Source organism: Lytechinus variegatus, chromosome 1, assembly GCF_018143015.1.
Source record: "Lytechinus variegatus isolate NC3 chromosome 1, Lvar_3.0, whole genome shotgun sequence".
NCBI classification, from domain to species: domain Eukaryota; kingdom Metazoa; phylum Echinodermata; class Echinoidea; order Temnopleuroida; family Toxopneustidae; genus Lytechinus; species Lytechinus variegatus.
This window is the reverse complement of record NC_054740.1, coordinates 75924913-75949904: the sequence shown is the minus strand read 5'-3', so window position 1 is coordinate 75949904 and position 24992 is coordinate 75924913.

Below are 24992 nucleotides of genomic sequence, written 5' to 3'. Positions count from 1 at the left end.
TGACCTTGAAAAGTTTCGTTTCGCGATTCCACAATAATATCCATACATGACATGAAAATCAAGAAATTTGACAGGCCCGATTTTGAGATAACCTGGCGTCAAAATTTGGCAATAAAAATAAATAAAGTAAAATCTGACGAATATAATAGGTGATCTGTCATATTCATGACAGACCACCTAATAATAAAGGAAAAAAAAAAAAAAAAAAAAGAGAGTCAAGCCAGGTTTGAACCACCGACCCTAGCGTTACCAGGCAGGTGCGTTATCCAGTCGACCACGATCTTCCGGACAGACAGGGAGCGCAAAACAGGAAACATATTGTCAATGTAAATTGTTGCAAGTACAAAAATGTCATGATGACAAACCTAGTACAAATTCCAGTTTTGAGAATAGTACAAGCTTTAAAATGAAACAATGGACATATTGTCTAAAGGGTACATTCTAAGGTAAAACATATTTAAAATTTGGCGAGAAAAGACCAATATTTACGTAATTAGAATCAATTTACATGAGTGTTGTGACATCATGAAACAGAAAACACTAATTTTTAGTTCCGACGCCATGTTGATGACGTCACGATGTTTTTAAGGGTCAAATGTGGCATAAAATCATATCTCCAATTCATACTCTATTCGAATAGGAAAAAAAAATTGGGGGTCAACGGACTCCTTGAAGAGCTACAGTGAATTTTATATAGGCATATTTTTGCCCACTTTTGACTTATTTTGCGAGTTTGCATGCGCGTGTAAAGCACATTTGAATTGACGCGCATTTGCGTATTATTGGTCGTAAGAGGCTGAATGAGGTATCAAATTAATCAGAAGATCATGGACAGTGAACAGACATAAAATAAATGACGACTCGAAGAGGCATACCGATGGTAGGAGCAAAAACGCGCACGCATACCTGTGCGCGCGCAAATTTTTGACATGCTCAAAATGGCCTGAAACGTACCCAAATTTGACCACGATTGATTTGGGGAATTTTAAAATTTTGACGCGCGCGTACGTGCGCGTCGTGACCTTTGCATGACCTCTGTTGACATGTCCTGATGACCTGTCATCTGAACTTGATATGATGCAAATATGAATGATTTATGATGATTAGTTGCGATGATATGATCAATAATTTAATTTTACAAAATGGCGCCTAGATGACGTCATCAGGATTTGATGACCTTGAAAAGTTTCGTTTCGCGATTCCACAATAATATCCATACATGACATGAAAATCAAGAAATTTGACAGGCCCGATTTTGAGATAACCTGGCGTCAAAATTTGGCAATAAAAATAAATAAAGTAAAATCTGACGAATATAATAGGTGATCTGTCATATTCATGACAGACCACCTAATAATAAAGGAAAAAAAAAAAAAAAAAAAAGAGAGTCAAGCCAGGTTTGAACCACCGACCCTAGCGTTACCAGGCAGGTGCGTTATCCAGTCGACCACGATCTTCCGGACAGACAGGGAGCGCAAAACAGGAAACATATTGTCAATGTAAATTGTTGCAAGTACAAAAATGTCATGATGACAAACCTAGTACAAATTCCAGTTTTGAGAATAGTACAAGCTTTAAAATGAAACAATGGACATATTGTCTAAAGGGTACATTCTAAGGTAAAACATATTTAAAATTTGGCGAGAAAAGACCAATATTTACGTAATTAGAATCAATTTACATGAGTGTTGTGACATCATGAAACAGAAAACACTAATTTTTAGTTCCGACGCCATGTTGATGACGTCACGATGTTTTTAAGGGTCAAATGTGGCATAAAATCATATCTCCAATTCATACTCTATTCGAATAGGAAAAAAAAATTGGGGGTCAACGGACTCCTTGAAGAGCTACAGTGAATTTTATATAGGCATATTTTTGCCCACTTTTGACTTATTTTGCGAGTTTGCATGCGCGTGTAAAGCACATTTGAATTGACGCGCATTTGCGTATTATTGGTCGTAAGAGGCTGAATGAGGTATCAAATTAATCAGAAGATCATGGACAGTGACAGACATAAAATAAATGACGACTCGAAGATGCATACCGATGGTAGGAGCAAAAACGCGCACGCATACCTGTGCGCGCGCAAATTTTTGACATGCTCAAAATGGCCTGAAACGTACCCAAATTTGACCACGATTGATTTGGGGAATTTTAAAATTTTGACGCGCGCGTACGTGCGCGTCGTGACCTTTGCATGACCTCTGTTGACATGTCCTGATGACCTGTCATCTGAACTTGATATGATGCAAATATGAATGATTTATGATGATTAGTTGCGATGATATGATCAATAATTTAATTTTACAAAATGGCGCCTAGATGACGTCATCAGGATTTGATGACCTTGAAAAGTTTCGTTTCGCGATTCCACAATAATATCCATACATGACATGAAAATCAAGAAATTTGACAGGCCCGATTTTGAGATAACCTGGCGTCAAAATTTGGCAATAAAAATAAATAAAGTAAAATCTGACGAATATAATAGGTGATCTGTCATATTCATGACAGACCACCTAATAATAAAGGAAAAAAAAAAAAAAAAAAAAAGAGAGTCAAGCCAGGTTTGAACCACCGACCCTAGCGTTACCAGGCAGGTGCGTTATCCAGTCGACCACGATCTTCCGGACAGACAGGGAGCGCAAAACAGGAAACATATTGTCAATGTAAATTGTTGCAAGTACAAAAATGTCATGATGACAAACCTAGTACAAATTCCAGTTTTGAGAATAGTACAAGCTTTAAAATGAAACAATGGACATATTGTCTAAAGGGTACATTCTAAGGTAAAACATATTTAAAATTTGGCGAGAAAAGACCAATATTTACGTAATTAGAATCAATTTACATGAGTGTTGTGACATCATGAAACAGAAAACACTAATTTTTAGTTCCGACGCCATGTTGATGACGTCACGATGTTTTTAAGGGTCAAATGTGGCATAAAATCATATCTCCAATTCATACTCTATTCGAATAGGAAAAAAAAATTGGGGGTCAACGGACTCCTTGAAGAGCTACAGTGAATTTTATATAGGCATATTTTTGCCCACTTTTGACTTATTTTGCGAGTTTGCATGCGCGTGTAAAGCACATTTGAATTGACGCGCATTTGCGTATTATTGGTCGTAAGAGGCTGAATGAGGTATCAAATTAATCAGAAGATCATGGACAGTGAACAGACATAAAATAAATGACGACTCGAAGAGCATACCGATGGTAGGAGCAAAAACGCGCACGCATACCTGTGCGCGCGCAAATTTTTGACATGCTCAAAATGGCCTGAAACGTACCCAAATTTGACCACGATTGATTTGGGGAATTTTAAAATTTTGACGCGCGCGTACGTGCGCGTCGTGACCTTTGCATGACCTCTGTTGACATGTCCTGATGACCTGTCATCTGAACTTGATATGATGCAAATATGAATGATTTATGATGATTAGTTGCGATGATATGATCAATAATTTAATTTTACAAAATGGCGCCTAGATGACGTCATCAGGATTTGATGACCTTGAAAAGTTTCGTTTCGCGATTCCACAATAATATCCATACATGACATGAAAATCAAGAAATTTGACAGGCCCGATTTTGAGATAACCTGGCGTCAAAATTTGGCAATAAAAATAAATAAAGTAAAATCTGACGAATATAATAGGTGATCTGTCATATTCATGACAGACCACCTAATAATAAAGGAAAAAAAAAAAAAAAAAAAAAGAGAGTCAAGCCAGGTTTGAACCACCGACCCTAGCGTTACCAGGCAGGTGCGTTATCCAGTCGACCACGATCTTCCGGACAGACAGGGAGCGCAAAACAGGAAACATATTGTCAATGTAAATTGTTGCAAGTACAAAAATGTCATGATGACAAACCTAGTACAAATTCCAGTTTTGAGAATAGTACAAGCTTTAAAATGAAACAATGGACATATTGTCTAAAGGGTACATTCTAAGGTAAAACATATTTAAAATTTGGCGAGAAAAGACCAATATTTACGTAATTAGAATCAATTTACATGAGTGTTGTGACATCATGAAACAGAAAACACTAATTTTTAGTTCCGACGCCATGTTGATGACGTCACGATGTTTTTAAGGGTCAAATGTGGCATAAAATCATATCTCCAATTCATACTCTATTCGAATAGGAAAAAAAAATTGGGGGTCAACGGACTCCTTGAAGAGCTACAGTGAATTTTATATAGGCATATTTTTGCCCACTTTTGACTTATTTTGCGAGTTTGCACGCGTGTAAAGCACATTTGAATTGACGCGCATTTGCGTATTATTGGTCGTAAGAGGCTGAATGAGGTATCAAATTAATCAGAAGATCATGGACAGTGAACAGACATAAAATAAATGACGACTCGAAGATGCATACCGATGGTAGGAGCAAAAACGCGCACGCATACCTGTGCGCGCGCAAATTTTTGACATGCTCAAAATGGCCTGAAACGTACCCAAATTTGACCACGATTGATTTGGGGAATTTTAAAATTTTGACGCGCGCGTACGTGCGCGTCGTGACCTTTGCATGACCTCTGTTGACATGTCCTGATGACCTGTCATCTGAACTTGATATGATGCAAATATGAATGATTTATGATGATTAGTTGCGATGATATGATCAATAATTTAATTTTACAAAATGGCGCCTAGATGACGTCATCAGGATTTGATGACCTTGAAAAGTTTCGTTTCGCGATTCCACAATAATATCCATACATGACATGAAAATCAAGAAATTTGACAGGCCCGATTTTGAGATAACCTGGCGTCAAAATTTGGCAATAAAAATAAATAAAGTAAAATCTGACGAATATAATAGGTGATCTGTCATATTCATGACAGACCACCTAATAATAAAGGAAAAAAAAAAAAAAAAAAAAGAGAGTCAAGCCAGGTTTGAACCACCGACCCTAGCGTTACCAGGCAGGTGCGTTATCCAGTCGACCACGATCTTCCGGACAGACAGGGAGCGCAAAACAGGAAACATATTGTCAATGTAAATTGTTGCAAGTACAAAAATGTCATGATGACAAACCTAGTACAAATTCCAGTTTTGAGAATAGTACAAGCTTTAAAATGAAACAATGGACATATTGTCTAAAGGGTACATTCTAAGGTAAAACATATTTAAAATTTGGCGAGAAAAGACCAATATTTACGTAATTAGAATCAATTTACATGAGTGTTGTGACATCATGAAACAGAAAACACTAATTTTTAGTTCCGACGCCATGTTGATGACGTCACGATGTTTTTAAGGGTCAAATGTGGCATAAAATCATATCTCCAATTCATACTCTATTCGAATAGGAAAAAAAAATTGGGGGTCAACGGACTCCTTGAAGAGCTACAGTGAATTTTATATAGGCATATTTTTGCCCACTTTTGACTTATTTTGCGAGTTTGCACGCGCGTGTAAAGCACATTTGAATTGACGCGCATTTGCGTATTATTGGTCGTAAGAGGCTGAATGAGGTATCAAATTAATCAGAAGATCATGGACAGTGGACAGACATAAAATAAATGACGACTCGAAGAGGCATACCGATGGTAGGAGCAAAAACGCGCACGCATACCTGTGCGCGCGCAAATTTTTGACATGCTCAAAATGGCCTGAAACGTACCCAAATTTGACCACGATTGATTTGGGGAATTTTAAAATTTTGACGCGCGCGTACGTGCGCGTCGTGACCTTTGCATGACCTCTGTTGACATGTCCTGATGACCTGTCATCTGAACTTGATATGATGCAAATATGAATGATTTATGATGATTAGTTGCGATGATATGATCAATAATTTAATTTTACAAAATGGCGCCTAGATGACGTCATCAGGATTTGATGACCTTGAAAAGTTTCGTTTCGCGATTCCACAATAATATCCATACATGACATGAAAATCAAGAAATTTGACAGGCCCGATTTTGAGATAACCTGGCGTCAAAATTTGGCAATAAAAATAAATAAAGTAAAATCTGACGAATATAATAGGTGATCTGTCATATTCATGACAGACCACCTAATAATAAAGGAAAAAAAAAAAAAAAAAAAAAGTCAAGCCAGGTTTGAACCACCGACCCTAGCGTTACCAGGCAGGTGCGTTATCCAGTCGACCACGATCTTCCGGACAGACAGGGAGCGCAAAACAGGAAACATATTGTCAATGTAAATTGTTGCAAGTACAAAAATGTCATGATGACAAACCTAGTACAAATTCCAGTTTTGAGAATAGTACAAGCTTTAAAATGAAACAATGGACATATTGTCTAAAGGGTACATTCTAAGGTAAAACATATTTAAAATTTGGCGAGAAAAGACCAATATTTACGTAATTAGAATCAATTTACATGAGTGTTGTGACATCATGAAACAGAAAACACTAATTTTTAGTTCCGACGCCATGTTGATGACGTCACGATGTTTTTAAGGGTCAAATGTGGCATAAAATCATATCTCCAATTCATACTCTATTCGAATAGGAAAAAAAAATTGGGGGTCAACGGACTCCTTGAAGAGCTACAGTGAATTTTATATAGGCATATTTTTGCCCACTTTTGACTTATTTTGCGAGTTTGCACGCGCGTGTAATGCACATTTGAATTGACGCGCATTTGCGTATTATTGGTCGTAAGAGGCTGAATGAGGTATCAAATTAATCAGAAGATCATGGACAGTGACAGACATAAAATAAATGACGACTCGAAGAGGCATACCGATGGTAGGAGCAAAAACGCGCACGCATACCTGTGCGCGCGCAAATTTTTGACATGCTCAAAATGGCCTGAAACGTACCCAAATTTGACCACGATTGATTTGGGGAATTTTAAAATTTTGACGCGCGCGTACGTGCGCGTCGTGACCTTTGCATGACCTCTGTTGACATGTCCTGATGACCTGTCATCTGAACTTGATATGATGCAAATATGAATGATTTATGATGATTAGTTGCGATGATATGATCAATAATTTAATTTTACAAAATGGCGCCTAGATGACGTCATCAGGATTTGATGACCTTGAAAAGTTTCGTTTCGCGATTCCACAATAATATCCATACATGACATGAAAATCAAGAAATTTGACAGGCCCGATTTTGAGATAACCTGGCGTCAAAATTTGGCAATAAAAATAAATAAAGTAAAATCTGACGAATATAATAGGTGATCTGTCATATTCATGACAGACCACCTAATAATAAAGGAAAAAAAAAAAAAAAAAAAAGAGAGTCAAGCCAGGTTTGAACCACCGACCCTAGCGTTACCAGGCAGGTGCGTTATCCAGTCGACCACGATCTTCCGGACAGACAGGGAGCGCAAAACAGGAAACATATTGTCAATGTAAATTGTTGCAAGTACAAAAATGTCATGATGACAAACCTAGTACAAATTCCAGTTTTGAGAATAGTACAAGCTTTAAAATGAAACAATGGACATATTGTCTAAAGGGTACATTCTAAGGTAAAACATATTTAAAATTTGGCGAGAAAAGACCAATATTTACGTAATTAGAATCAATTTACATGAGTGTTGTGACATCATGAAACAGAAAACACTAATTTTTAGTTCCGACGCCATGTTGATGACGTCACGATGTTTTTAAGGGTCAAATGTGGCATAAAATCATATCTCCAATTCATACTCTATTCGAATAGGAAAAAAAAATTGGGGGTCAACGGACTCCTTGAAGAGCTACAGTGAATTTTATATAGGCATATTTTTGCCCACTTTTGACTTATTTTGCGAGTTTGCATGCGCGTGTAAAGCACATTTGAATTGACGCGCATTTGCGTATTATTGGTCGTAAGAGGCTGAATGAGGTATCAAATTAATCAGAAGATCATGGACAGTGAACAGACATAAAATAAATGACGACTCGAAGATGCATACCGATGGTAGGAGCAAAAACGCGCACGCATACCTGTGCGCGCGCAAATTTTGACATGCTCAAAATGGCCTGAAACGTACCCAAATTTGACCACGATTGATTTGGGGAATTTTAAAATTTTGACGCGCGCGTACGTGCGCGTCGTGACCTTTGCATGACCTCTGTTGACATGTCCTGATGACCTGTCATCTGAACTTGATATGATGCAAATATGAATGATTTATGATGATTAGTTGCGATGATATGATCAATAATTTAATTTTACAAAATGGCGCCTAGATGACGTCATCAGGATTTGATGACCTTGAAAAGTTTCGTTTCGCGATTCCACAATAATATCCATACATGACATGAAAATCAAGAAATTTGACAGGCCCGATTTTGAGATAACCTGGCGTCAAAATTTGGCAATAAAAATAAATAAAGTAAAATCTGACGAATATAATAGGTGATCTGTCATATTCATGACAGACCACCTAATAATAAAGGAAAAAAAAAAAAAAAAAAAAAGAGTCAAGCCAGGTTTGAACCACCGACCCTAGCGTTACCAGGCAGGTGCGTTATCCAGTCGACCACGATCTTCCGGACAGACAGGGAGCGCAAAACAGGAAACATATTGTCAATGTAAATTGTTGCAAGTACAAAAATGTCATGATGACAAACCTAGTACAAATTCCAGTTTTGAGAATAGTACAAGCTTTAAAATGAAACAATGGACATATTGTCTAAAGGGTACATTCTAAGGTAAAACATATTTAAAATTTGGCGAGAAAAGACCAATATTTACGTAATTAGAATCAATTTACATGAGTGTTGTGACATCATGAAACAGAAAACACTAATTTTTAGTTCCGACGCCATGTTGATGACGTCACGATGTTTTTAAGGGTCAAATGTGGCATAAAATCATATCTCCAATTCATACTCTATTCGAATAGGAAAAAAAAATTGGGGGTCAACGGACTCCTTGAAGAGCTACAGTGAATTTTATATAGGCATATTTTTGCCCACTTTTGACTTATTTTGCGAGTTTGCACGCGCGTGTAAAGCACATTTGAATTGACGCGCATTTGCGTATTATTGGTCGTAAGAGGCTGAATGAGGTATCAAATTAATCAGAAGATCATGGACAGTGAACAGACATAAAATAAATGACGACTCGAAGATGCATACCGATGGTAGGAGCAAAACGCGCACGCATACCTGTGCGCGCGCAAATTTTTGACATGCTCAAAATGGCCTGAAACGTACCCAAATTTGACCACGATTGATTTGGGGAATTTTAAAATTTTGACGCGCGCGTACGTGCGCGTCGTGACCTTTGCATGACCTCTGTTGACATGTCCTGATGACCTGTCATCTGAACTTGATATGATGCAAATATGAATGATTTATGATGATTAGTTGCGATGATATGATCAATAATTTAATTTTACAAAATGGCGCCTAGATGACGTCATCAGGATTTGATGACCTTGAAAAGTTTCGTTTCGCGATTCCACAATAATATCCATACATGACATGAAAATCAAGAAATTTGACAGGCCCGATTTTGAGATAACCTGGCGTCAAAATTTGGCAATAAAAATAAATAAAGTAAAATCTGACGAATATAATAGGTGATCTGTCATATTCATGACAGACCACCTAATAATAAAGGAAAAAAAAAAAAAAAAAAAGAGAGTCAAGCCAGGTTTGAACCACCGACCCTAGCGTTACCAGGCAGGTGCGTTATCCAGTCGACCACGATCTTCCGGACAGACAGGGAGCGCAAAACAGGAAACATATTGTCAATGTAAATTGTTGCAAGTACAAAAATGTCATGATGACAAACCTAGTACAAATTCCAGTTTTGAGAATAGTACAAGCTTTAAAATGAAACAATGGACATATTGTCTAAAGGGTACATTCTAAGGTAAAACATATTTAAAATTTGGCGAGAAAAGACCAATATTTACGTAATTAGAATCAATTTACATGAGTGTTGTGACATCATGAAACAGAAAACACTAATTTTTAGTTCCGACGCCATGTTGATGACGTCACGATGTTTTTAAGGGTCAAATGTGGCATAAAATCATATCTCCAATTCATACTCTATTCGAATAGGAAAAAAAAATTGGGGGTCAACGGACTCCTTGAAGAGCTACAGTGAATTTTATATAGGCATATTTTTGCCCACTTTTGACTTATTTTGCGAGTTTGCATGCGCGTGTAAAGCACATTTGAATTGACGCGCATTTGCGTATTATTGGTCGTAAGAGGCTGAATGAGGTATCAAATTAATCAGAAGATCATGGACAGTGGACAGACATAAAATAAATGACGACTCGAAGAGGCATACCGATGGTAGGAGCAAGAACGCGCACGCATACCTGTGCGCGCGCAAATTTTTGACATGCTCAAAATGGCCTGAAACGTACCCAAATTTGACCACGATTGATTTGGGGAATTTTAAAATTTTGACGCGCGCGTACGTGCGCGTCGTGACCTTTGCATGACCTCTGTTGACATGTCCTGATGACCTGTCATCTGAACTTGATATGATGCAAATATGAATGATTTATGATGATTAGTTGCGATGATATGATCAATAATTTAATTTTACAAAATGGCGCCTAGATGACGTCATCAGGATTTGATGACCTTGAAAAGTTTCGTTTCGCGATTCCACAATAATATCCATACATGACATGAAAATCAAGAAATTTGACAGGCCCGATTTTGAGATAACCTGGCGTCAAAATTTGGCAATAAAAATAAATAAAGTAAAATCTGACGAATATAATAGGTGATCTGTCATATTCATGACAGACCACCTAATAATAAGGAAAAAAAAAAAAAAAAAAAAGAGAGTCAAGCCAGGTTTGAACCACCGACCCTAGCGTTACCAGGCAGGTGCGTTATCCAGTCGACCACGATCTTCCGGACAGACAGGGAGCGCAAAACAGGAAACATATTGTCAATGTAAATTGTTGCAAGTACAAAAATGTCATGATGACAAACCTAGTACAAATTCCAGTTTTGAGAATAGTACAAGCTTTAAAATGAAACAATGGACATATTGTCTAAAGGGTACATTCTAAGGTAAAACATATTTAAAATTTGGCGAGAAAAGACCAATATTTACGTAATTAGAATCAATTTACATGAGTGTTGTGACATCATGAAACAGAAAACACTAATTTTTAGTTCCGACGCCATGTTGATGACGTCACGATGTTTTTAAGGGTCAAATGTGGCATAAAATCATATCTCCAATTCATACTCTATTCGAATAGGAAAAAAAAATTGGGGGTCAACGGACTCCTTGAAGAGCTACAGTGAATTTTATATAGGCATATTTTTGCCCACTTTTGACTTATTTTGCGAGTTTGCATGCGCGTGTAAAGCACATTTGAATTGACGCGCATTTGCGTATTATTGGTCGTAAGAGGCTGAATGAGGTATCAAATTAATCAGAAGATCATGGACAATAGACAGACATAAAATAAATGACGACTCGAAGAGGCATACCGATGGTAGGAGCAAGAACGCGCACGCATACCTGTGCGCGCGCAAATTCTTGACATGCTCAAAATGGCCTGAAACGTACCCAAATTTGACCACGATTGATTTGGGGAATTTTAAAATTTTGACGCGCGCGTACGTGCGCGTCGTGACCTTTGCATGACCTCTGTTGACATGTCCTGATGACCTGTCATCTGAACTTGATATGATGCAAATATGAATGATTTATGATGATTAGTTGCGATGATATGATCAATAATTTAATTTTACAAAATGGCGCCTAGATGACGTCATCAGGATTTGATGACCTTGAAAAGTTTCGTTTCGCGATTCCACAATAATATCCATACATGACATGAAAATCAAGAAATTTGACAGGCCCGATTTTGAGATAACCTGGCGTCAAAATTTGGCAATAAAAATAAATAAAGTAAAATCTGACGAATATAATAGGTGATCTGTCATATTCATGACAGACCACCTAATAATAAAGGAAAAAAAAAAAAAAAAAAAAAGAGAGTCAAGCCAGGTTTGAACCACCGACCCTAGCGTTACCAGGCAGGTGCGTTATCCAGTCGACCACGATCTTCCGGACAGACAGGGAGCGCAAAACAGGAAACATATTGACAATGTAAATTGTTGCAAGTACAAAAATGTCATGATGACAAACCTAGTACAAATTCCAGTTTTGAGAATAGTACAAGCTTTAAAATGAAACAATGGACATATTGTCTAAAGGGTACATTCTAAGGTAAAACATATTCAAAATTTGGCGAGAAAAGACCAATATTTACGTAATTAGAATCAATTTACATGAGTGTTGTGACATCATGAAACAGAAAACACTAATTTTTAGTTCCGACGCCATGTTGATGACGTCACGATGTTTTTAAGGGTCAAATGTGGCATAAAATCATATCTCCAATTCATACTCTATTCGAATAGGAAAAAAAAATTGGGGGTCAACGGACTCCTTGAAGAGCTACAGTGAATTTTATATAGGCATATTTTTGCCCACTTTTGACTTATTTTGCGAGTTTGCATGCGCGTGTAAAGCACATTTGAATTGACGCGCATTTGCGTATTATTGGTCGTAAGAGGCTGAATGAGGTATCAAATTAATCAGAAGATCATGGACAATGGACAGACATAAAATAAATGACGACTCGAAGAGGCATACCGATGGTAGGAGCAAGAACGCGCACGCATACCTGTGCGCGCGCAAATTCTTGACATGCTCAAAATGGCCTGAAACGTACCCAAATTTGACCACGATTGATTTGGGGAATTTTAAAATTTTGACGCGCGCGTACGTGCGCGTCGTGACCTTTGCATGACCTCTGTTGACATGTCCTGATGACCTGTCATCTGAACTTGATATGATGCAAATATGAATGATTTATGATGATTAGTTGCGATGATATGATCAATAATTTAATTTTACAAAATGGCGCCTAGATGACGTCATCAGGATTTGATGACCTTGAAAAGTTTCGTTTCGCGATTCCACAATAATATCCATACATGACATGAAAATCAAGAAATTTGACAGGCCCGATTTTGAGATAACCTGGCGTCAAAATTTGGCAATAAAAATAAATAAAGTAAAATCTGACGAATATAATAGGTGATCTGTCATATTCATGACAGACCACCTAATAATAAAGGAAAAAAAAAAAAAAAAAAAAAGAGAGTCAAGCCAGGTTTGAACCACCGACCCTAGCGTTACCAGGCAGGTGCGTTATCCAGTCGACCACGATCTTCCGGACAGACAGGGAGCGCAAAACAGGAAACATATTGACAATGTAAATTGTTGCAAGTACAAAAATGTCATGATGACAAACCTAGTACAAATTCCAGTTTTGAGAATAGTACAAGCTTTAAAATGAAACAATGGACATATTGTCTAAAGGGTACATTCTAAGGTAAAACATATTCAAAATTTGGCGAGAAAAGACCAATATTTACGTAATTAGAATCAATTTACATGAGTGTTGTGACATCATGAAACAGAAAACACTAATTTTTAGTTCCGACGCCATGTTGATGACGTCACGATGTTTTTAAGGGTCAAATGTGGCATAAAATCATATCTCCAATTCATACTCTATTCGAATAGGAAAAAAAAATTGGGGGTCAACGGACTCCTTGAAGAGCTACAGTGAATTTTATATAGGCATATTTTTGCCCACTTTTGACTTATTTTGCGAGTTTGCATGCGCGTGTAAAGCACATTTGAATTGACGCGCATTTGCGTATTATTGGTCGTAAGAGGCTGAATGAGGTATCAAATTAATCAGAAGATAATGGACAATGGACAGACATAAAATAAATGACGACTCGAAGAGGCATACCGATGGTAGGAGCAAGAACGCGCACGCATACCTGTGCGCGCGCAAATTCTTGACATGCTCAAAATGGCCTGAAACGTACCCAAATTTGACCACGATTGATTTGGGGAATTTTAAAATTTTGACGCGCGCGTACGTGCGCGTCGTGACCTTTGCATGACCTCTGTTGACATGTCCTGATGACCTGTCATCTGAACTTGATATGATGCAAATATGAATGATTTATGATGATTAGTTGCGATGATATGATCAATAATTTAATTTTACAAAATGGCGCCTAGATGACGTCATCAGGATTTGATGACCTTGAAAAGTTTCGTTTCGCGATTCCACAATAATATCCATACATGACATGAAAATCAAGAAATTTGACAGGCCCGATTTTGAGATAACCTGGCGTCAAAATTTGGCAATAAAAATAAATAAAGTAAAATCTGACGAATATAATAGGTGATCTGTCATATTCATGACAGACCACCTAATAATAAAGGAAAAAAAAAAAAAAAAAAAAAAAGAGAGTCAAGCCAGGTTTGAACCACCGACCCTAGCGTTACCAGGCAGGTGCGTTATCCAGTCGACCACGATCTTCCGGACAGACAGGGAGCGCAAAACAGGAAACATATTGACAATGTAAATTGTTGCAAGTACAAAAATGTCATGATGACAAACCTAGTACAAATTCCAGTTTTGAGAATAGTACAAGCTTTAAAATGAAACAATGGACATATTGTCTAAAGGGTACATTCTAAGGTAAAACATATTTAAAATTTGGCGAGAAAAGACCAATATTTACGTAATTAGAATCAATTTACATGAGTGTTGTGACATCATGAAACAGAAAACACTAATTTTTAGTTCCGACGCCATGTTGATGACGTCACGATGTTTTTAAGGGTCAAATGTGGCATAAAATCATATCTCCAATTCATACTCTATTCGAATAGGAAAAAAAAATTGGGGGTCAACGGACTCCTTGAAGAGCTACAGTGAATTTTATATAGGCATATTTTTGCCCACTTTTGACTTATTTTGCGAGTTTGCATGCGCGTGTAAAGCACATTTGAATTGACGCGCATTTGCGTATTATTGGTCGTAAGAGGCTGAATGAGGTATCAAATTAATCAGAAGATCATGGACAATGGACAGACACAAAATAAATGACGACTCGAAGAGGCATACCGATGGTAGGAGCAAGAACGCGCATGCATACCTGTGCGCGCGCAAATTCTTGACATGCTCAAAATGGCCTGAAACGTACCCAAATTTGACCACGATTGATTTGGGGAATTTTAAAATTTTGACGCGCGCGTACGTGCGCGTCGTGACCTTTGCATGACCTCTGTTGACATGTCCTGATGACCTGTCATCTGAACTTGATATGATGCAAATATGAATGATTTATGATGATTAGTTGCGATGATATGATCAATAATTTAATTTTACAAAATGGCGCCTAGATGACGTCATCAGGATTTGATGACCTTGAAAAGTTTCGTTTCGCGATTCCACAATACTATCCATACATGACATGAAAATCAAGAAATTTGACAGGCCCGATTTTGAGATAACCTGGCGTCAAAATTTGGCAATAAAAATAAATAAAGTAAAATCTGACGAATATAATAGGTGATCTGTCATATTCATGACAGACCACCTAATAATAGAGGAAAAAAAAAAAAAAAAAAAAAAGAGTCAAGCCAGGTTTGAACCACCGACCCTAGCGTTACCAGGCAGGTGCGTTATCCAGTCGACCACGATCTTCCGGACAGACAGGGAGCGCAAAACAGGAAACATATTGACAATGTAAATTGTTGCAAGTACAAAAATGTCATGATGACAAACCTAGTACAAATTCCAGTTTTGAGAATAGTACAAGCTTTAAAATGAAACAATGGACATATTGTCTAAAGGGTACATTCTAAGGTCAAACATATTCAAAATTTGGCGAGAAAAGACCAATATTTACGTAATTAGAATCAATTTACATGAGTGTTGTGACATCATGAAACAGAAAACACTAATTTTTAGTTCCGACGCCATGTTGATGACGTCACGATGTTTTTAAGGGTCAAATGTGGCATAAAATCATATCTCCAATTCATACTCTATTCGAATAGGAAAAAAAAATTGGGGGTCAACGGACTCCTTGAAGAGCTACAGTGAATTTTATATAGGCATATTTTTGCCCACTTTTGACTTATTTTGCGAGTTTGCATGCGCGTGTAAAGCACATTTGAATTGACGCGCATTTGCGTATTATTGGTCGTAAGAGGCTGAATGAGGTATCAAGTTAATCAGAAGATAATGGACAATGGACAGACATAAAATAAATGACGACTCGAAGAGCATACCGATGGTAGGAGCAAGAACGCGCATGCATACCTGTGCGCGCGCAAATTCTTGACATGCTCAAAATGGCCTGAAACGTACCCAAATTTGACCACGATTGATTTGGGGAATTTTAAAATTTTGACGCGCGCGTACGTGCGCGTCGTGACCTTTGCATGACCTCTGTTGACATGTCCTGATGACCTGTCATCTGAACTTGATATGATGCAAATATGAATGATTTATGATGATTAGTTGCGATGATATGATCAATAATTTAATTTTACAAAATGGCGCCTAGATGACGTCATCAGGATTTGATGACCTTGAAAAGTTTCGTTTCGCGATTCCACAATAATATCCATACATGACATGAAAATCAAGAAATTTGACAGGCCCGATTTTGAGATAACCTGGCGTCAAAATTTGGCAATAAAAATAAATAAAGTAAAATCTGACGAATATAATAGGTGATCTGTCATATTCATGACAGACCACCTAATAATAAAGGAAAAAAAAAAAAAAAAAAAAGAGAGTCAAGCCAGGTTTGAACCACCGACCCTAGCGTTACCAGGCAGGTGCGTTATCCAGTCGACCACGATCTTCCGGACAGACAGGGAGCGCAAAACAGGAAACATATTGACAATGTAAATTGTTGCAAGTACAAAAATGTCATGATGACAAACCTAGTACAAATTCCAGTTTTGAGAATAGTACAAGCTTTAAAATGAAACAATGGACATATTGTCTAAAGGGTACATTCTAAGGTAAACATATTCAAAATTTGGCGAGAAAAGACCAATATTTACGTAATTAGAATCAATTTACATGAGTGTTGTGACATCATGAAACAGAAAACACTAATTTTTAGTTCCGACGCCATGTTGATGACGTCACGATGTTTTTAAGGGTCAAATGTGGCATAAAATCATATCTCCAATTCATACTCTATTCGAATAGGAAAAAAAAATTGGGGGTCAACGGACTCCTTGAAGAGCTACAGTGAATTTTATATAGGCATATTTTTGCCCACTTTTGACTTATTTTGCGAGTTTGCATGCGCGTGTAAAGCACATTTGAATTGACGCGCATTTGCGTATTATTGGTCGTAAGAGGCTGAATGAGGTATCAAATTAATCAGAAGATAATGGACAATGGACAGACATAAAATAAATGACGACTCGAAGAGGCATACCGATGGTAGGAGCAAGAACGCGCACGCATACCTGTGCGCGCGCAAATTCTTGACATGCTCAAAATGGCCTGAAACGTACCCAAATTTGACCACGATTGATTTGGGGAATTTTAAAATTTTGACGCGCGCGTACGTGCGCGTCGTGACCTTTGCATGACCTCTGTTGACATGTCCTGATGACCTGTCATCTGAACTTGATATGATGCAAATATGAATGATTTATGATGATTAGTTGCGATGATATGATCAATAATTTAATTTTACAAAATGGCGCCTAGATGACGTCATCAGGATTTGATGACCTTGAAAAGTTTCGTTTCGCGATTCCACAATACTATCCATACATGACATGAAAATCAAGAAATTTGACAGGCCCGATTTTGAGATAACCTGGCGTCAAAATTTGGCAATAAAAATAAATAAAGTAAAATCTGACGAATATAATAGGTGATCTGTCATATTCATGACAGACCACCTAATAATAGAGGAAAAAAAAAAAAAAAAAAAAGAGAGTCAAGCCAGGTTTGAACCACCGACCCTAGCGTTACCAGGCAGGTGCGTTATCCAGTCGACCACGATCTTCCGGACAGACAGGGAGCGCAAAACAGGAAACATATTGTCAATGTAAATTGTTGCAAGTACAAAAATGTCATGATGACAAACCTAGTACAAATTCCAGTTTTGAGAATAGTACAAGCTTTAAAATGAAACAATGGACATATTGTCTAAAGGGTACATTCTAAGGTCAAACATATTCAAAATTTGGCGAGAAAAGACCAATATTTACGTAATTAGAATCAATTTACATGAGTGTTGTGACATCATGAAACAGAAAACACTAATTTTTAGTTCCGACGCCATGTTGATGACGTCACGATGTTTTTAAGGGTCAAATGTGGCATAAAATCATATCTCCAATTCATACTCTATTCGAATAGGAAAAAAAAATTGGGGGTCAACGGACTCCTTGAAGAGCTACAGTGAATTTTATATAGGCATATTTTTGCCCACTTTTGACTTATTTTGCGAGTTTGCATGCGCGTGTAAAGCACATTTGAATTGACGCGCATTTGCGTATTATTGGTCGTAAGAGGCTGAATGAGGTATCAAGTTAATCAGAAGATAATGGACAATGGACAGACATAAAATAAATGACGACTCGAAGAGGCATACCGATGGTAGGAGCAAGAACGCGCACGCATACCTGTGCGCGCGCAAATTCTTGACATGCTCAAAATGGCCTGAAACGTACCCAAATTTGACCACGATTGATTTGGGGAATTTTAAAATTTTGACGCGCGCGTACGTGCGCGTCGTGACCTTTGCATGACCTCTGTTGACATGTCCTGATGACCTGTCATCTGAACTTGATATGATGCAAATATGAATGATTTATGATGATTAGTTGCGATGATATGATCAATAATTTAATTTTACAAAATGGCGCCTAGATGACGTCATCAGGATTTGATGACCTTGAAAAGTTTCGTTTCGCGATTCCACAATACTATCCATACATGACATGAAAATCAAGAAATTTGACAGGCCCGATTTTGAGATAACCTGGCGTCAAAATTTGGCAATAAAAATAAATAAAGTAAAATCTGACGAATATAATAGGTGATCTGTCATATTCATGACAGACCACCTAATAATAAAGGAAAAAAAAAAAAAAAAAAAAGAGAGTCAAGCCAGGTTTGAACCACCGACCCTAGCGTTACCAGGCAGGTGCGTTATCCAGTCGACCACGATCTTCCGGACAGACAGGGAGCGCAAAACAGGAAACATATTGACAATGTAAATTGTTGCAAGTACAAAAATGTCATGATGACAAACCTAGTACAAATTCCAGTTTTGAGAATAGTACAAGCTTTAAAATGAAACAATGGACATATTGTCTAAAGGGTACATTCTAAGGTCAAACATATTCAAAATTTGGCGAGAAAAGACCAATATTTACGTAATTAGAATCAATTTACATGAGTGTTGTGACATCATGAAACAGAAAACACTAATTTTTAGTTCCGACGCCATGTTGATGACGTCACGATGTTTTTAAGGGTCAAATGTGGCATAAAATCATATCTCCAATTCATACTCTATTCGAATAGGAAAAAAAAATTGGGGGTCAACGGACTCCTTGAAGAGCTACAGTGAATTTTATATAGGCATATTTTTGCCCACTTTTGACTTATTTTGCGAGTTTGCATGCGCGTGTAAAGCACATTTGAATTGACGCGCATTTGCGTATTATTGGTCGTAAGAGGCTGAATGAGGTATCAAGTTAATCAGAAGATAATGGACAATGGACAGACATAAAATAAATGACGACTCGAAGAGGCATACCGATGGTAGGAGCAAGAACGCGCATGCATACCTGTGCGCGCGCAAATTCTTGACATGCTCAAAATGGCCTGAAACGTACCCAAATTTGACCACGATTGATTTGGGGAATTTTAAAATTTTGACGCGCGCGTACGTGCGCGTCGTGACCTTTGCATGACCTCTGTTGACATGTCCTGATGACCTGTCATCTGAACTTGATATGATGCAAATATGAATGATTTATGATGATTAGTTGCGATGATATGATCAATAATTTAATTTTACAAAATGGCGCCTAGATGACGTCATCAGGATTTGATGACCTTGAAAAGTTTCGTTTCGCGATTCCACAATAATATCCATACATGACATGAAAATCAAGAAATTTGACAGGCCCGATTTTGAGATAACCTGGCGTCAAAATTTGGCAATAAAAATAAATAAAGTAAAATCTGACGAATATAATAGGTGATCTGTCATATTCATGACAGACCACCTAATAATAAAGAAAAAAAAAAAAAAAAAAAGAGAGTCAAGCCAGGTTTGAACCACCGACCCTAGCGTTACCAGGCAGGTGCGTTATCCAGTCGACCACGATCTTCCGGACAGACAGGGAGCGCAAAACAGGAAACATATTGACAATGTAAATTGTTGCAAGTACAAAAATGTCATGATGACAAACCTAGTACAAATTCCAGTTTTGAGAATAGTACAAGCTTTAAAATGAAACAATGGACATATTGTCTAAAGGGTACATTCTAAGGTCAAACATATTCAAAATTTGGCGAGAAAAGACCAATATTTACGTAATTAGAATCAATTTACATGAGTGTTGTGACATCATGAAACAGAAAACACTAATTTTTAGTTCCGACGCCATGTTGATGACGTCACGATGTTTTTAAGGGTCAAATGTGGCATAAAATCATATCTCCAATTCATACTCTATTCGAATAGGAAAAAAAAATTGGGGGTCAACGGACTCCTTGAAGAGCTACAGTGAATTTTATATAGGCATATTTTTGCCCACTTTTGACTTATTTTGCGAGTTTGCATGCGCGTGTAAAGCACATTTGAATTGACGCGCATTTGCGTATTATTGGTCGTAAGAGGCTGAATGAGGTATCAAGTTAATCAGAAGATAATGGACAATGGACAGACATAAAATAAATGACGACTCGAAGAGGCATACCGATGGTAGGAGCAAGAACGCGCATGCATACCTGTGCGCGCGCAAATTTTGACATGCTCAAAATGGCCTGAAACGTACCCAAATTTGACCACGATTGATTTGGGGAATTTTAAAATTTTGACGCGCGCGTACGTGCGCGTCGTGACCTTTGCATGACCTCTGTTGACATGTCCTGATGACCTGTCATCTGAACTTGATATGATGCAAATATGAATGATTTATGATGATTAGTTGCGATGATATGATCAATAATTTAATTTTACAAAATGGCGCCTAGATGACGTCATCAGGATTTGATGACCTTGAAAAGTTTCGTTTCGCGATTCCACAATACTATCCATACATGACATGAAAATCAAGAAATTTGACAGGCCCGATTTTGAGATAACCTGGCGTCAAAATTTGGCAATAAAAATAAATAAAGTAAAATCTGACGAATATAATAGGTGATCTGTCATATTCATGACAGACCACCTAATAATAAAGGAAAAAAAAAAAAAAAAAAAAAGAGAGTCAAGCCAGGTTTGAACCACCGACCCTAGCGTTACCAGGCAGGTGCGTTATCCAGTCGACCACGATCTTCCGGACAGACAGGGAGCGCAAAACAGGAAACATATTGACAATGTAAATTGTTGCAAGTACAAAAATGTCATGATGACAAACCTAGTACAAATTCCAGTTTTGAGAATAGTACAAGCTTTAAAATGAAACAATGGACATATTGTCTAAAGGGTACATTCTAAGGTCAAACATATTCAAAATTTGGCGAGAAAAGACCAATATTTACGTAATTAGAATCAATTTACATGAGTGTTGTGACATCATGAAACAGAAAACACTAATTTTTAGTTCCGACGCCATGTTGATGACGTCACGATGTTTTTAAGGGTCAAATGTGGCATAAAATCATATCTCCAATTCATACTCTATTCGAATAGGAAAAAAAAATTGGGGGTCAACGGACTCCTTGAAGAGCTACAGTGAATTTTATATAGGCATATTTTTGCCCACTTTTGACTTATTTTGCGAGTTTGCATGCGCGTGTAAAGCACATTTGAATTGACGCGCATTTGCGTATTATTGGTCGTAAGAGGCTGAATGAGGTATCAAGTTAATCAGAAGATAATGGACAATGGACAGACATAAAATAAATGACGACTCGAAGAGGCATACCGATGGTAGGAGCAAGAACGCGCACGCATACCTGTGCGCGCGCAAATTCTTGACATGCTCAAAATGGCCTGAAACGTACCCAAATTTGACCACGATTGATTTGGGGAATTTTAAAATTTTGACGCGCGCGTACGTGCGCGTCGTGACCTTTGCATGACCTCTGTTGACATGTCCTGATGACCTGTCATCTGAACTTGATATGATGCAAATATGAATGATTTATGATGATTAGTTGCGATGATATGATCAATAATTTAATTTTACAAAATGGCGCCTAGATGACGTCATCAGGATTTGATGACCTTGAAAAGTTTCGTTTCGCGATTCCACAATACTATCCATACATGACATGAAAATCAAGAAATTTGACAGGCCCGATTTTGAGATAACCTGGCGTCAAAATTTGGCAATAAAAATAAATAAAGTAAAATCTGACGAATATAATAGGTGATCTGTCATATTCATGACAGACCACCTAATAATAGAGGAAAAAAAAAAAAAAAAAAAAGAGAGTCAAGCCAGGTTTGAACCACCGACCCTAGCGTTACCAGGCAGGTGCGTTATCCAGTCGACCACGATCTTCCGGACAGACAGGGAGCGCAAAACAGGAAACATATTGACAATGTAAATTGTTGCAAGTACAAAAATGTCATGATGACAAACCTAGTACAAATTCCAGTTTTGAGAATAGTACAAGCTTTAAAATGAAACAATGGACATATTGTCTAAAGGGTACATTCTAAGGTCAAACATATTCAAAATTTGGCGAGAAAAGACCAATATTTACGTAATTAGAATCAATTTACATGAGTGTTGTGACATCATGAAACAGAAAACACTAATTTTTAGTTCCGACGCCATGTTGATGACGTCACGATGTTTTTAAGGGTCAAATGTGGCATAAAATCATATCTCCAATTCATACTCTATTCGAATAGGAAAAAAAAATTGGGGGTCAACGGACTCCTTGAAGAGCTACAGTGAATTTTATATAGGCATATTTTTGCCCACTTTTGACTTATTTTGCGAGTTTGCATGCGCGTGTAAAGCACATTTGAATTGACGCGCATTTGCGTATTATTGGTCGTAAGAGGCTGAATGAGGTATCAAATTAATCAGAAGATAATGGACAATGGACAGACATAAAATAAATGACGACTCGAAGAGGCATACCGATGGTAGGAGCAAGAACGCGCATGCATACCTGTGCGCGCGCAAATTCTTGACATGCTCAAAATGGCCTGAAACGTACCCAAATTTGACCACGATTGATTTGGGGAATTTTAAAATTTTGACGCGCGCGTACGTGCGCGTCGTGACCTTTGCATGACCTCTGTTGACATGTCCTGATGACCTGTCATCTGAACTTGATATGATGCAAATATGAATGATTTATGATGATTAGTTGCGATGATATGATCAATAATTTAATTTTACAAAATGGCGCCTAGATGACGTCATCAGGATTTGATGACCTTGAAAAGTTTCGTTTCGCGATTCCACAATACTATCCATACATGACATGAAAATCAAGAAATTTGACAGGCCCGATTTTGAGATAACCTGGCGTCAAAATTTGGCAATAAAAATAAATAAAGTAAAATCTGACGAATATAATAGGTGATCTGTCATATTCATGACAGACCACCTAATAATAGAGGAAAAAAAAAAAAAAAAAAAAGAGAGTCAAGCCAGGTTTGAACCACCGACCCTAGCGTTACCAGGCAGGTGCGTTATCCAGTCGACCACGATCTTCCGGACAGACAGGGAGCGCAAAACAGGAAACATATTGACAATGTAAATTGTTGCAAGTACAAAAATGTCATGATGACAAACCTAGTACAAATTCCAGTTTTGAGAATAGTACAAGCTTTAAAATGAAACAATGGACATATTGTCTAAAGGGTACATTCTAAGGTCAAACATATTCAAAATTTGGCGAGAAAAGACCAATATTTACGTAATTAGAATCAATTTACATGAGTGTTGTGACATCATGAAACAGAAAACACTAATTTTTAGTTCCGACGCCATGTTGATGACGTCACGATGCACAGTGGGCCAGGAGAGAGCAAAAGTGCGCCAAAACTGGTTTTTGGTCATGAAACAAATTTTGTTTTTTTCATGTTCTAAACAAAGATAAGAACCTGTAGGATGTCTCCATACAATATTTCTCCATGAAATTGATTATTAGTTGCCCATTTTATTCAATATTACCGGAAAAATGACCCTTTACGGCTACCGCATGTGAAAATGACACGTTTTAGATATTTCACTGTTTCAACAAAACGGATAGCTTAATTTATTTCTAATTCACGGTACTTTTTGATGAATGATTGTTTTAAGTGATCAAAAATTTTCAAGATAAAATGATGATCCTTTCAGTGGTAATTTTGGACGAAACCATTTGACAATGGGGGGTTTTAGCAATTTTTTTTTCATGAGCATTTCTTTTACAAATTGCTGCCGATTGCTGCGCTATAAATACCATGACGGTCTTTGTTATAGTTCATGCTTTACAATGATACCAAATTTAGCTGCAGATACGTGCAGTTTCTGGAGATATAACCAATTTTCCAACCACATGTTCGCCATATTTATCACAAAAAGTCGTTCCAAGTTAGTGTCCCATTATGCGCGTGCCGAACGTTGCGGGTGACATTAAACAAACTCCCCCCTCCCTTCGGGACCGTATCTCTGTGAAACTCACCGTCGCGTGGTGGGAGAGAGAGAAAGAGGGGGGGCTGTGTCTGGCTCAGGTGTCTGGTTCTTTAGACTGGTATCTTCCTAAAGTATTTTCGTTAAACATACGTTAAGACAAGCTGTCATTTCCACTTCCACTTACTATATAGTAATACATGTAAAACAACTTCATTTTGATGTCAAACTGTTCCATCCCGTGTTGCATATATGCTGTCATTCTGAGAAGATTAATTCTTAAGGTAAGATTCCCGGGTAAGATTATTAATTTGTTTTGTTGTTCATAAACCAAGTCCTACTGTATATCGCTATC